The following is a 16,415-nucleotide window of genomic DNA, read 5'->3' as shown; positions in this document are numbered from 1 at the left end:
CAGCTAAAGTCTGGTGGCAAGCTCGAATACAATTCCCACTGGTTGGTGGGAACAGCATTAATTGCTTTAAGGTGAGGCTTCCGCCCCTATCTTGGGAGGATGTTCCACCTTAGAGAGCCTGCTGGTCAAGCCGATTAATTGGCAACTCTGTAGACCCAGCAACACCAGCTGGGTGCTGCCAACCAGTGGGACTGTGGTTGTCTCAACACACTGAGGAGCCCAGTTCAGTCCAGGGTTAGGGATCTCGGCGAGGGAGGAGAGAGCTGAGAGGTAAGTGTGTGGGGATGGATACGCAAGACCATCGGCAGATTTAAAGGGGGACAGATAACCTTTGTGGGGGTGTCTTTGAGCCCATTGGCCCATTAGACCTGCTGGAAAGGCCATTGCCACCACACCACCTTGCCCGACAACAGCCAATAAGGTGAAAGCGGCAGGCTTTCAGCATGGTGTGGATAAAATACCGCTGGTGCATAAAATACCGCTGATGGTGGGGTGAGGCCCATGAGTGGCTATTAATTGACCTCTGCAGGCCCAAAGATGGGTAGGCCACCCAATTCCCCCTCCGCCCACTGCAGACAATTTGGGGGAGAGTGGGTATGTAGCAGGAAGGCTACCCATTGGATTTTGTGCACCATCCTGCCTTCAAACCCACTGGCGAGGAGCATAAAATCCAGACCTATATTTCAAATTTCTGACTTGCACAATGTTTTGCCTTTTGCATTTGCAACCCAAACTTAATGCGTTTGCATACAATTCCTTTGTCACATACATAAACAGAAGCATTAAATCTTTTACTTGTAGGTATGACTTTCCTCTGTAATTAACTGACTGAGCACTAATTAATGGTAAGACCTGTTTCCATGTAAATACAGAAAGCACCTATCATACTAATCTATATTTTCCTGCTCAGGTGGTGACTTATGTGCTTTCTTGTTCTGCATTTTCTTATTTTATGAGGGGCTGGTTTAGCACAGTGGGCTAAACAGCTGGCTTGTAATGCAGAACAAGGGAGCAGCGCGGGTTCAATTCCCGTACCGGCCTCCCCGAACAGGCGCCAGAATGTGGCGACTAGGGGCTTTTCACGGTAACTTCATTGAAGCCTACTTGTGACAATAAGCGATTATTATTATTTTCCCTTTTTAAGGCTACGATTCAATTTCCCATCAATTCTCTCCCGGTGTGTTTCAGTGTGGAGATACTTTTGAGTCAGAAGTTGGGGGTTCAAGTCACACTCTGATACATAAAAATGAAGACAAACACTCCAGTGCAGGACTGAATGTCAGAAATTCTGTGTGTGTGGGGGGGGGGGGGGGGATTTTCAGCTCTCTTTTACCTCGGGCAGGATCGGTGATGGGAGGAGAAATCCCCGCGAGAGGCCCAAATGTGGTGTTCTCTATTCTGCTTTACCTGGATGGCTCGGATGCGTAGTGTGTTAAATAAAGAACACAAAGCTTTGTTAGCAAACAAAACTATACATTTATTTACACTGCCAAAAAAGTTTCATTCACATTCCTAAAGATTATTGTATAAAACTCTGCTATCTCTAACTTACAGAACTCTCAAGTATACAACTGCTCTCTGTGCCTGACCCTCTTCCAGCTCCCTCCTAACTCTCAACTCCCAGAATCCCCAAAGTCACATGATATACATGACTACTCTGTGGTTCCCTCTAATAGTATGAATCATTAAAGGTGTGACGCGATTGTCCTCACCCCCACTGGTGACGTAACGGGAAGCCCGACATTTAAAGTCAGGATCTCCGTTAGAATAAATTAGCGTCTGATTATCAGAACTCTACGTCTGACGATTCCCACCCGTTACATTTTTCATTCACAACTGCACGAGGGTGCGCCAACTTGAAATCCGACAGGTCTCCCACAGTGTGCAGCGATGAGCAGAAACCGCCGGAGGAGCTCAGGTAAGTGCATTGCTCAGGGGTAGAGGGACTGTTTCTGGCACTGTCCTGACACTGCCCCATGGCACTGCTCTGATACTGCCCCATGGCACTGCCGCGACACTTCCCCATGGCACTGCCCCGACACTGCCCCGACACTGCCCCAAGACACTGCCCCGACACTGCCCATTGGCACTGCCCCAACACTGCCCCATGGCACTGACACAACACTGGCCCATGGCACTGCCCTGATACTGCCCCATGGCACTGCCCCGACACTGCCCCATGGCACTGCCCTGACACTGCCCCAAGGCACTGCCCCGACACTGCCCCATGGCACTGCCCTGACACTGCCCCAAGGCACTGCCCCATGGCACTGCCCTGATACTGCCCCATGGCACTGCCCCATGGCACTGCCCCAACACTGGCCCATGGCATTGCCCCGACACTGCCCAATGGCACTGCCCTGACACTGCCCCAAGGCACTGCCCCATGGCACTGTCCTGACACTGCCCCATGGCACTGCCCTGATACTGCCCCATGGCAGTGCCTGGATACTGCCCCATGACACTGCCCTGACACTGCCCCATGGCACTGCCCTGATACTGCCCCATAGCATTGCCCCGACACTGCCCCATGGCACTGCCCCGACACTGCCCCATGGCACTGCCCTGATACTGCTCCATGGCACTGCCCCGACACTGCCCCATGGCACTGCCCTGATACTGCCCATGGCACTGCCCCGACACTGCCCCATGGCACTGCCTTGATACTGCCCCATGGCACTGCCCTGACACTGCCCCATGGCACAGCCCTGACACTGCTCCATGGCACTGCCCTGATACAGCCCCATGGCATTGCCACGACACTGCCCCATGGCACTGCCCCGACACTGCCCCATGGCACTGCCCCGACACTGCCCCATGGCACTGCCCCGACACTGCCCCACGGCACTGCCCCGACACTGCCCCACGGCACTGTCCCAAACTGCCACAGGGCACTGCCCCGACACTGCCCCATGGCACTGCCCCGACACTGCCCATGGCACTGTCCCAAACTGCCACAGGGCACTGCCCCGTCACTGCCCCATGGCACTGCCCCGACACTGCCCCATGGCACTGCCCCGACACTGGCCCATGGCACTGCCCTGACACTGCCCCATGGCACTGCACTGACACTGCCCCATGGCACTGCTCCAACAATGCCCCATGGCACTGCCCCACACTGCCCCATGGCACTGCCCTGACACTGCCCCATGGCACTGCCCCGACACTGCCCCATGGCACTGCCCTGACACTGCCCCATGGCACTGCCCCGACACTGCCCCATGGCACTGCCCCGACACTGCCCCATGGCACTGCCCTGACACTGCCCCATGACACTGCCCCATGGCACTGCCCCATGACACTGCCCCCACACTGCCCCATGGCACTGCCCTGACACTGCCCCATGGCTTTGCCCCTACACTGCCCCATGGCACTGCCCCTACACTGCCCCATGGCACTGCCCTGACACTGCCCCATGGCACTGCCCTGGCACTGCCCCAAGACACTGCCCTGACACTGCCCCATGGCACTGCCCTGGCACTGCCCCATGGCACTGCCCTGACACTGCCCCATGGCACTGCCCTGACACTGCCCCATGGCACTGCCCTGACACTGCCCCATGGCACTGCCCCTACACTGCCCCATGACACTGCCCCGACACTGCCCCAACACTGCCCCATGGCACAGCCCCAAAACTGCCCCATGGCACTGCCCTGACACTGCCCCATGGCACTGCCCAGACACTGCCCCATGGCACTGCCCTGACACTGCCCCATGGCACTGCCCTGACACTGCCCCATGGCACTGACCCGACACTGCCCCATGGCACTGCCCGGACACTGCCCCAATGCACTGCCCTGACACTGCCCCATGGCACTGGCCCGACACTGCCCCATGGCACTGCCCCGACACTGCCCCATGGCACTGCCCTGATACTGCCCCATGGCACTGCCCCGACACTGCCCCATGGCACTGCCCCGACACTGCCCCATGGCACAGCCCCAAAACTGCCCCATGGCACTGCCCCGACACTGTCCCATGGCACTGTCCCGACACTGCCCCATGGCACTGCCCCAACACTGCCCCATGGCACTGCCCCGACACTGCCCCATGGCACTGCCCAGACACTGCCCCATGGCACAGCCCCAAAACTGCCCCATGGCTCTGCTCTGACACTGCCCCATGGCACTGCCCAGACACTGCCCCATGGCACTGCCCTGACACTGCCCCATGGCACTGCCCTGACACTGCCCCATGGCACTCCCCCGACACTGCCCCATGGCACTGCCTGGACACTGCCCCAATGCACTGCCCTGACACTGCCCCATGGCACTGGCCTGACACTGCCCCATGGCACTGCCCCGACACTGCCCCATGGCACTGCCCTGATACTGCCCCATGGCACTGCCCCGACACTGCCCCATGGCACTGCCCTGACACTGCCCCATGGCACAGCCCCAAAACTGCCCCATGGCACTGCCCCGACACTGCCCCATGGCACTGCCCCAACACTGCCCCATGGCACTGCCCCAACACTGCCCTATGGCACTGCCCCAACACTGCCCCATGACACTGCCCCATGGCACTGCCCCATGACACTGCCCTGACACTGCCCCATGACACTGCCCCAACACTGCCCCATGACACTGCCCCATGGCACTGCCCCATGACACTGCCCCATGGCACTGCCCCAACATTGCCTCATGGCACTGCCCCAACACTGCCCCATGACACTGCCCCATGGCACTGCCCCATGACACTGCCCCACACTGCCCCATGGCACTGCCCTGACAGTGCCCCATGGCACTGCCCCGACACTGCCCCATGACACTTCTCCATGGCACTGCCCCACACTGCCCCATGGCATTGACCTGACACTGCCCCATGGCACTGCCCTGTCACTGCCCCATGGCACTGCCCCGACACTGCCCAATGGCACTGCTCTGACACTGCCCCATGGCACTGCCCCGACACTGCCCTATGGCACTGCGTCAACACTGTCCCATGGACCTGCCCCGACACTGCCCCATGGCGCTGCCCCGACACTGCCCCATGGCACTGCCCTGTCACTGCCCCATGGCACTGCCCCGACACTGCCCCATATGCACTGCGTCAACACTGTCCCATGGACCTGCCTGTGCACTGTCCAGGTCCATGCAGTGCCCAGATAGTGCTGTGGGTGATTGTGGGGGTGGTGGAGGTGGTGGTAGCGGGAGGGGTGTCGCTTGGGGAGTACATGGGTGGATGTTGCGTGGGGGATGTATGGGTTGGAGGGTGTTGTGTGGAGGCGGGTGTTGCACCAGCGGGTTTGTGCGTGGGGTGTGTGTGCAGGGTTCTTTAAAGAACTAAGCTGCTGGTGGGGTGGACTCAATCAGATCCTGCCCTGTAAGTGTGACATTGTGGGACCCGCCATGGCAGTTTTATTTTCAGTCAACAAAACGATAAGGCAGAGAATGCCAACATTGGGGCCGGCGGCTTCAACACCACTTTTCCTGCCCGCTGCAACACCTATTTTAGGAAAAATTCCACCCTGTATTTCAGATAAGATGTTCGGCTGAGACCTGTCAGTCCTCTCAGATGAATTGAAAAGGCCCTTTGGTACTATTTTGATGAGTAAGGTCGCCATGGTTCCAGATGACCAAAGGCTGCTTTCCCCTTTGAGGGGCAGAGCTGACTGGTGGTGATTTAACCAGTTGACCTCCACACCTCAGGCGAGGGGCCTTTTGAAGCAGTTTTGAAGAACTGCAGAGGGGTTATCCCTGGTGTCCTGGCGAATATTTATCCCTCAATCAACATCACAAAACAAATCATTCGGAAATTGGTGTTTATGAGAACTTACTGTGTGTAAATTGGCTGCCATGATTCCTGTGTTACAATAGTGATAACACTTCAAAAGGGTTTAATTGGCTATCATTTGCATTGGGACAGTCTGTGGTTGTGAAATGTGCTATATAAATGCAATTTGTTCATTTGTTTTAGCTTTATATATTCCAATTCAGCAAGTGACAAGGGCTTCAAGTGTGTGAAAGGTAGCCATTGCAGGTCTATTTTATTCGCTGAATTTCTGCAGAGCAGCAATGCTGGAATTCTTCCAATTCCTCTGCTGGAGACATTAGAATAGCAAGTACGTGTGGTTAAGTCCCCTGTCTAATCCAAGGAATTAAAGAAAAGATTGGAAGAGGTTTGAAGAGATGTTCAAATAAGCTTTGTTCATATGTTTGGGGATTAACTAGATTCTCGATGTCAATTTATTTTATCGTGAATTTGCCTCGAGGTACTGTTATGTCCACAGATGTTACACGCTGTTGCCTTGACAACACCCCCCTCCTCAGAACAATAAAAGAAAACATCCAGCAGCAAATATATTCCACGTGCGCAGTCACTGCAGTAATCATTCCCTCATCTGCTGAATGCCCCGTTCCCTGGTTGAGTACAATTTCACAACACCGACAGTCTTCGCTACCTTGTTATCGTAATCAGCACCTGATGGAGGACAGTCCATCAGCCAAGCTTCACCTAGTGCTCACTCAACATCCGTACACATAATTTCCACCAGACGATAAACAGGAATGGGCAACGCTGGCTGATTTTGTTCGGGACTCTTGTCTAATGTCATGTGCGGTGAAATTTAGCATTGTTACCAGCACCTCGCCTCAGATCTGATAATTCAGCACAGGGACTAAGGGGCACTTGGTTGAGTGATGATGGTACTGAACTGCTTTTGAGTTCACATCCGACTGTATGGCAATGGTGAAACTACATTCAATTGATCTGGTACTTTGTGGGGTAATATAAGGAAAAGAAAAGCCAACTAAAGTTGCTGGTTTATTATGGGGAATAAAAATAAACAACCGGGAAGTTCAATGGCCAGACTGGTGAAGTAGCATCTGAGGAATTACAGGAATTGCTGACACATGGCATCTCTCTCTGTTGCTGCCGCTGATATGAGTCAGCAGTGAATGAGCGCTGGATTCAGGCCTGTTTTAGGAGAGTGATCTTGATCAGAATAGAACATAGAATATAGAACATACAGTGCAGAAGGAGGCCATTCGGCCCATCGAGTCTGCACTGACCCACTTAAGCCCTCACTTCCACTCTATCCCCGTAACCCAATAACCCCTCCTAACCTTTTTGGTCACAAAGGGCAATTTATCATGGCTAATCCACCTAACCTGCATGTCTTTGGACTGTGGGAGGAAACTGGAGCACCCGGAGGAAACCCACGCAGACAACGTGCAGACTCCGCACAGACAGTGACCCAACGGGGAATCGAACCTGGGACCCTGGCGCTGTGAAGCCACAGTGCTATCCACTTGTGCTACGGTGCTCCAACAGAAGGAATGACCTCCTCCTTTGCAGTATCATTCTATGATCATGTGAACATGACAAATTGGAAATAGCACCATAATAATGAAGCAGCTTTAATCAAGGTATATTTATCCTAATTGCACCCTGTTAACTGCCCTTTAGGCAGTTAATAATGCAGTTTTCTGCAGAGATTTGTCTGAGATAACTCTTTGAAAGACCTATCCAATTAGCCTCACTAGCTTTCAATTTCCCAATGGCATGCAATCATATATTTGAATATTTTCTCTTTTGAAAGTTATCATAAAATTTGCTTTCACCATCCTTCCAGACAGTACATTCCAGATGATTAAAACCTTGTTGGTTCAAAAGAAATTCTCATTTTCCTCTGGATCTTTTGCTAATTCTCATAAATTTGTGTGTTGCTGAGAAAAGAGACACATTATCAAAGCTTTAAATTTCAACAAGCTGGGCAGTTAACTGTTCCATGCTGCATTCTCCATGGCAATGTCTCCACCAATCAGAGTCCATTTGCCAACTAATCAGCACTCTCTTCTCATGCGGTGTAATTTTTTGTTTAAAAGTCTAATGATGACCATTAAACCATTGTCGATTGTCGTAAAAACTCATCTGGTTCACTAATGTCCTTTAGGGAAAGAAATCTGCTGTCCTTACTGGTCTGGTTTCTGTGTGACTCCAGATCTGCAGTAATGTGGTTGACACTTAAATGCCCTCAGGAATGGGCAATAAACACAGTCAGTAATACCCACACCCTGCGAATTAATATATGTGTATATATTTTAAATCCAGAGATCCAGGATAATGTTCTGCGGATCTGAGTTTGAATCCCACCATCGCAGATGGTGGAATTTGAATTCAATAAAAATCTGGAACGAAAAGTCTAATGATGACTGTTGTCAATTGTCATAAAAAAACTTCTGGTTCACTGATGACCTTTTCGGGATTGGAAGCTGCTGTCTTTATCTGATCTGGCCTAAATGTGACTCCAGACCTGCAATAATGTGGTTGACTCTTACATGCCCTCTGAAATGGCCCAGCAAGCCACTCAGTTGTATCTTTTCAAGGGTAATTAGGGTATGGGCAATGAATGCTGGCCTAACCAGCAATGTCCACATCCCATAAATGAATAAAATAATGTCCTAATTATATAAGAATTCTACATATTATCTACACTTCACTTAATTAATCAATATTTTCATGGCAATCTGGTTTGGTGATGGTGATCGAGGGGTATATATTGGCCAGAACATCAAATATCACTCTCCTGCTCTTTGAAGTAGTACCGTGGCATCTTTTACATCCACCCGAGAGGGCAGACACAACCTCGGTTTAATGTGTCATTCGAAAGATGGCATCTCCAACAATGCAGCACTGTCAGTTTTGCATTGGAGTGTCAGCCCAGATTTTTGTACTTGAATTTATGGACTGGGATTTGAACCCACAACCTTTATGACAAAGAGGCAAGAGTGTAATGGAGCCATGGTTGTATAAAATTTTAACTACTGCATCAAGTGTCTCCAGCGAGATTGATTTGCTGGGAGAGGAGCGAGCTGGGAATCATATTCCTGAAATTACTTGTGTAATGACTAGCTGGTTGCTGCTCTGCTCTTGTAAACTCTGATGGATTGCATTTTCTTTCAGTTTGTAACCCTGATTATGGAGTACTGAATTACTCATTTCTGATAAGGGCAAAGGCCTGCTAACATCAATCTTATCTCCAGTTACATTTTGATGGTGTCATTTTTCAAGTTGGGTGGGGAAAAGCTGGGCACTGATTCATTAGTCAGACTGTGCTGGTGTTAAATCTGGGGCAACCACCGGTGCAAATTCCTAAGGCCGAGTTTCACCCACGGTTTTACTTCATCAAGAACCATGCCATTGCACAGGGGCTACACAATCCTCTATTCTCAAATTTTTAAGTGTTTTAATCCTTTTGCAAAATAAAACAATTAGTATATAGGGAGGGAGAGGGACATGCAGCTCAGTGGCAAAATGAGCCGTGACTGGGAAACCACTTCTTCCTGAAGGAACACAGAAAGTGGCATTTTAAATAGAGTCCCCTCTTCCACAAACAGTATCACCTACAAGATCACCAAGGCTCTTTTGGCAGCACCGTTCAAACCCATGACTACTGCCATCTGGAAGGACAAGGGCATCAGATAAATAGCAACGCCACCAGTTCCCCTTCAAGCAACTCACCATCCTGACTTGGGAATATAGTGCCGTTGCTTCACTGTGGTCAAAGTTCTGGAACTCCCTCCCTAACAGCACTGTGGATGTACCTGCACCACAGGGACTGCAGCGGTTCAAGAAGGCAGTTCACCACCACCTTCTCAAGGGAAATTAGGAATGGGCATTAGCAAGTGACGTCCACATCCTGTAAATAATTTTTTTTTAAAGTTAGGAACCTGATTGGGCCTTCCCGAAAAGAGGCAATGCGGGACTCTTGCTAGCTCCCCGGCCGATGGGTGAGATCCTTATTGCCTCCATTAAATATCAATCAAAGTGTGCCCAACTGGGATATGGACCAGAGTAAGGCTGCCTATTGTATTTCAGATGATATTACCTTTTTTAATGATGAGAAAGTAACTGCCATTAGGCAAATTTGCACAATTTTGAAGAATGCCACCTTCCTTCTGCAGTTCCAATAGGATTTTCAGGCGATCAAACTCTGTAAAAACACTTCCATTTAAAGATGATACATTTGTGTTCACACCTTTGATTGCAGAGATCTCACCTTTGTTGCTAAGGTTACAGCTTGGGACTTCTCCAAGAACTTACTGAAGGCCTTCTGCTTCCCAATGGAACAATATGTGGCCTTTAATGTATACGTTTTTCATGTCGATCTTGCCGAACTCGGCTTCAGAGAAAATGTCAGCAGTAATGTTTTCCAGAAGCAGACTGTGTCAGAGATCTTTATCCTGTCCACTGCCTGTATTTCTATTCAATATAATCTCCCTGCTGCTGAAAAAAAGAATGACTCACGCATTATTCAAAATTTCATAATAACAGAAATGTCATCATCATAAAATAAACTTTTATCTGATGCGGATGTCACTGGAATCCATAAAACACACTGAAATCCCAATTCCAACACAACATTACATCATTATTACAATATTGCATCAGTCTATTTTTGTGTTCTCAGCTTCTGTTTTCTAGGCAGGTTATTACTTTTACACATGTTCATAGATTAATAGAATCTTGGAAACGTACAGCACAGAAGGAGGCTCTTTGGTTTATTTGAAATGGCAGTCATGCCTGTCTCTCTCCATCCCCACTGCACAACGCTGCAAGTTCCTCATCCTCAAACACTGTCCAACTCCCTTTGGAAATTATTTATGGAATCAGCCTCCACTACCTCTTCAACCAGAGCATTCCAGACCCCGACAAGTCTCTCAAATGAAATAAATTCTCTTCATCTGTCCTCTAGATCTTTTTGTAGTGGTTTTGATTCCATGACCTGTAATTATTGATCCACTCCCCTGAGGGAATACATACTCTGGGCTAGATTCTCCGGTCCCCCAGCCGCGTGTTTCTCGGCGCCACACCCACGCTGCCGGGAAACCCGTCGGTGAGGGTGTACTCCCGGCAGCTGTAGAGAATCCTGACGACAATGAACTCCGGGGCGGGATTCTCCATTGCCCGACGCCAATATCGTAATCGGAGATCGGGTGGCGAATCCCTGTTTATGACCGAATCGGAGACGGCGCCTGTTTTCGGAGGCTCCGCCAACTCCAAAACGGCATCATCGAGGAGTATGCCGCACACCATTGGGACGGCCTCAGGACGTTACCTGAAGGCCTTCCCCCGATGCTCCGCCCCCGAGGGGCCGAGTCCCCGACGGCGGTGTTCACGTGTTCTCTCAGTTTTAGTGAACCCGGTGTGGCGGCTGCAGACTGCATCCCTCGCCACAGTTGGGAGGGAGCCGTGCCGCTGGCTGGGAGGGCTTCAGAGAGGGTTGGGGGGACTGGTGGGGGGTGGTCCAGGGGTGGCAAGGGGGTGTCCGGGGGGGCGCAACCTGGCAGGTCGGGTCCGCACGCGGCCATCGCCATGTTGTACGGCACGACCGCTGCAGGTCATCGCAGTGCGCATCCGCGGCCACAGACCCGGCAATTCTCCGGCCATTAATTTTGTGAAGGCTTTGTGTTTTACGTGGGGCGGCTGCTAGCCCCTCACCAATCGGAGGGTCAGTGCTGGGGCCTCGCCGATTTTTTCGTTGTAAAACTAGACACTTCCTCCTGACATCGCCTCCAAATCGGAGAATCCAACCCCGGTCTCTCAAAACTACTCACAATTTTGAAAACTTCCATCCATGTTCCAAAGAGAGCAGTCCTAACTTTTTCAACCTCTCATTATCACTGATGTCCCTCATCATGGGTAACATCTTTATAAATATGGCCATCTCCGCGCCGGTGCATGCGCATGGTTGCTGTCTCCGCGCCGGCCCCCGCGTAACATGGTGGAACCCTACAAGGGCCCAGCGCAAAGGAATATAGGCCCCCCCCCGGAATGAGCGTGCCCGCTGATCGGTAGCCCCCGATCGCGGGCCTGGCCTCCGTGGAGCCCCCCCCATGGAGTCGGATCCCTCACCCCTCCATGAGGACGGCCCCTGCAGCCAAAACGGCGAGGTCCCGCCGGGTGGGACCATATGTGAACCATATGTGCACTCGGCCCGTCGAGCGTGGAGAATCGCCGTGGGGGCCGCTTTCAAGGGCCCCCGACCGGCGCTGCGGCGACCGCACGGGTGTGATTGGTGCCGATTCTCTGGTTGCCAGAGAATCGGCGGCCCAGCGTTGGAGTGGTGTGGCAGGATTCTCCCGCCCCGGAGAATCCCGGCCCTGACGTCTGATACCCGGAATTGTCCACAATACTCCGGCAATGGCCTAACTAGTGATTTATTAAGTTTTAACTTTTAGCTTTTATATTTTATTCCTCTATTTATAAACCCAAGTCGCACAAACCACCTTATCAACTTTGGCTTCCATCTTTAAGGATTTATGCGCATGGATGCCAAGGTCTTTCTGCTCATCTGCATTTTTCCATAATGCGCCATTATGCTAACCTTTATCTCAAGACGGTCTGGAATACAAAGGAGAAGTAAGCCTGCAGATGTATTGCTCTGGTTGGACCTCACCTGGAGTTTCATGTTCAAGATCTGTTCACCTTGTCTCAGGAGACATATCTTGATCTTGGAGGGGGTGTAGTGCAGATTCACCAGTGCGGTACTGGCTCTAAAAGGGTTTACTATTGAGGGTTGGATTAAGTGGATTTCCTAGTTGCTGTAAAACCTGGTGCATTGAATTCAAAGGAATGAAAATGGGCATTTTCTAAAAGTGCAGATCAATGTTCTACCAGCTTACCCACGTGATATTCTCTTTCGACTGTTTACTTTACATGCAGTTTATTGTTGTGGTAGTATGTATTAGGGGTCATGTGGGACTGGAAGCCCTAATGTCATTGGCTGACAGATCCCGGGTCCTGGTTGGCCGTTGACCTCTAGCTCCGCCCTGAAGGCGGAGTATAAGAAGCCGGAGTCCTCCCCCGCAGGCCATTCTACTACCGAGCTGCGGGGGAACAGACACGCTTAATAAAGCCTCATCGGACTTCCGGGTGCGGCGATGACCAGCTGAGTCGCACGTTTCGGTAGCTCCTGGTGAAACGGACTTTTGGGCTCTTGATCGAGCCCCAACGGCAATTTTGACGGCTAAAAACACTGTGCGGTAAACCAGAAGGGAATCCCCCCTGGGTACGGATGAAAAAAGGAGGAGAAAGTGGCCGGATTGCAGTGGATCCTTTAGAACAGCGGCAAGGAAGGCAAGCAAAAACCAAGATGGCGTCGGAAGGTGGCAGTTTAACATGGGGCTCTGAACAACAAGAGTTCTTGAAATGCTGTGTGGAAGAGCTCAAAAAGGAAATGAAGAAAGAGCTGTTGGCCCCGATACTACAGGCGATCGAAGGGCTAAAGGAGGAACAAAAGACCCAGGAGCGGGAGCTTCGGGTCGTGAAGGCAAAGGCAGCCGAGAATGAGGACGACATACAGGGCCTGGTGGTGAAGACGGAGATGCATGAGGCACATCAGAAACGATGTGTGGAAAGGTTGGAGGCACTGGAGAACAATGCAAGGAGGAACAACCTGAGGATTCTTGGTCTTCCTGAAGGTGTGGAGGGAGCGGACGTCGGGGCATATGTGAGCACGATGCTGCACTCGTTAATGGGAGCGGAGGCCCCGGCGGGTCCGTTGGAGGTGGAGGGAGCATACCGAGTGATGGCGCGAGGACCGAGAGCAGGAGAAATTCCCAGAGCCATAGTGGTGAGATTCCTCCGTTTTAAGGATAAAGAAATGGTCCTTAGATGGGCAAAGAAAACTCGGAGCAGTAAATGGGAGAACGCGGTGATCCGCGTTTATCAAGACTGGAGTGCGGAGGTGGCGAGAAGGAGGGCGAGCTTTAATCGGGCCAAGGCGGTGCTTCATAAAAAGAAGATAAAATTTGGAATGCTGCAACCGGCAAGACTGTGGGTCACATATCGAGGAAGGCACCACTACTTTGAGACGGCGGATGAAGCGTGGACTTTTATTGTGGAAGAAACACTGGAATGAGCGGGTTGTTAAAAAGAACGTTTGAACAAAGTGGTGGGGCGAATGTGGGGGGCGAAGAGGGGGGTTAAAAAGGGGGGAAAGAGGAGTTTTATGTACTAATCCTGCGATGTGGTAACTTTTCTCTCTTCCACAGGTGGTGATGGGGGAGGAGGGGAGGTGGAGGAGATGGGGCGTTGGCCATTGGGGGCGGGGCCAAGGGAGAAGCGCGGGCTTGGTTCCCGCGCTATGATAATCATGGCGGGAATAGAGAAGCAGGAAGGAGGGGGCGTCGCACGGTGCGAGCCGAGGTCACGGGGGGAAGCCGAGGTCGGCCAGAGTTTGCTGACTTCTGGGAACAACATGGGGGGAGTAATTACGCTAGCGGGGGATCTAGCGGGGGGGGGGGGTGGGAGGGGGGAATTACTGGGTTGCTGCTGCTGGGGAGAGGGGGGAGCTGGTATGGGAGGGGATGGGCGGGGGGGGCACCGCCTGGGGGAGATACAGCTGCGTGGGAACCGGGTGAGGAGCTGGAAAAAGGGGATGGCTAATCGACAAGGGGGGGGGCGTAGGAAGCCCCCCAACCCGGCTGATCACGTGGAACGTGAGAGGGCTGAACGGGCCGATAAAGAGGGCACGGGTACTCGCACACCTTAAGAAACTTAAGGCAGATGTGGTTATGTTACAGGAAATGCACCTGAAACTGATAGACCAGGTTAGGCTACGCAAAGGATGGGTGGGGCAGGTGTTCCATTCGGGGCTAGATGCGAAAAACAGGGGGGTGGCTATATTAGTGGGGAAGCGGGTAATGTTCGAGGCAAAGACTATAGTGGCGGATAACGGGGGCCGATACGTGATGGTGAGTGGCAAACTACAGGGGGAGACGGTGGTTTTGGTAAACGTATATGCCCCGAACTGGGATGATGCCAATTTTATGAGGCGGATGCTAGGACGCATTCCGGACCTAGAGATGGGAAAGCTGATAATGAGGGGAGATTTTAATACGGTGTTGGAACCAGGGCTGGATAGGTCGAAGTCCAGGACTGGAAGGAGGCCGGCAGCAGCCAAGGTACTGAAAGATTTTATGGAGCAGATGGGAGGTGTAGACCCGTGGAGATTTAGCAGACCTAGGAGTAAGGAGTTCTCGTTTTTCTCCTATGTCCATAAAGTCTACTCGCGAATAGACTTTTTTGTGCTGGGAAGGGCGTTGATCCCGAAGGTGGAGGGAACGGAGTATACGGCTATAGCCATTTCGGATCACGCTCCACACTGGGTAGACTTGGAGATAGGGGAGGAAACAGGAGGGCGCCCACCCTGGAGAATGGACATGGGACTAATGGCAGATGAGGGTGTGTGTCTAAGGGTGAGGGGGTGCATTGAAAAGTACTTGGAACTCAATGATAATGGGGAGGTCCAGGTGGGAGTGGTCTGGGAGGCGCTGAAGGCGGTGGTTAGAGGGGAGCTGATATCAATAAGGGTACATAAAGGGAAGCAGGAGAGTAAGGAACGGGAGCGGTTGCTGCAAGAACTTTTGAGGATGGACAGACAATATGCGGAAGCACCGGAGGAGGGACTGTACAGGGAAAGGCAAAGGCTACATGTAGAATTTGACTTGCTGACTACGGGCACTGCAGAGGCACAATGGAGGAAGGCACAGGGTGTACAGTACGAATATGGGGAGAAGGCGAGCAGGTTGCTGGCACACCAATTGAGGAAAAGGGGAGCAGCGAGGGAAATAGGGGGAGTGAGGGATGAGGAAGGAGAGATGGAGCAGGGAGCGGAGAGAGTGAATGGAGTGTTCAAGGCATTTTATAAAAAATTATATGAAGCTCAACCCCCGGATGGGAGGGAGAGAATGATGGGCTTTTTGGATCGGCTGGAATTTCCCAAGGTGGAAGAGCAGGAAAGGGTGGGACTGGGAGCACAGATCAAGGTAGAAGAAGTGGTGAAAGGAATTAGGAGCATGCAGGCGGGAAAGGCCCCGGGACCGGATGGATTCCCAGTCGAATTCTATAGAAAATATGTGGACTTGCTCGCCCCGGTATTGACGAGGACCTTTAATGAGGCAAAGGAAAGGGGACAACTGCCCCCGACTATGTCTGAAGCAACGATATCGCTTCTCTTAAAGAAGGAAAAGGACCCACTACAATGCGGGTCCTATAGACCTATTTCCCTCCTAAATGTAGATGCCAAGATCCTGGCCAAGGTAATGGCAATGAGAATAGAGGAATGTGTCCCGGGGGTGGTCCACGAGGACCAAACTGGGTTTGTGAAGGGGAGACAGCTGAACACGAATATACGGAGGCTGTTAGGGGTAATGATGATGCCCCCACCAGAGGGGGAAACGGAGATAGTAGTGGCGATGGATGCCGAGAAAGCATTTGATAGAGTGGAGTGGGATTATTTGTGGGAGGTGTTGAGGAGATTTGGTTTTGGAGAGGGGTATGTTAGATGGGTGCAGCTGTTGTATAGGGCCCCGATGGCGAGCGTGGTCACGAATGGACGGGGATCTGCATATTTTCGGCTCCATAGAGGGACAAGGCAAGGATGCCCTCTGTCCCCATTATTGTTT

This window comes from Scyliorhinus torazame, chromosome 1 (assembly GCF_047496885.1).
Source record: "Scyliorhinus torazame isolate Kashiwa2021f chromosome 1, sScyTor2.1, whole genome shotgun sequence".
In the NCBI taxonomy this organism is placed as follows: domain Eukaryota; kingdom Metazoa; phylum Chordata; class Chondrichthyes; order Carcharhiniformes; family Scyliorhinidae; genus Scyliorhinus; species Scyliorhinus torazame.
This window is presented reverse-complemented; position numbering follows the sequence as displayed.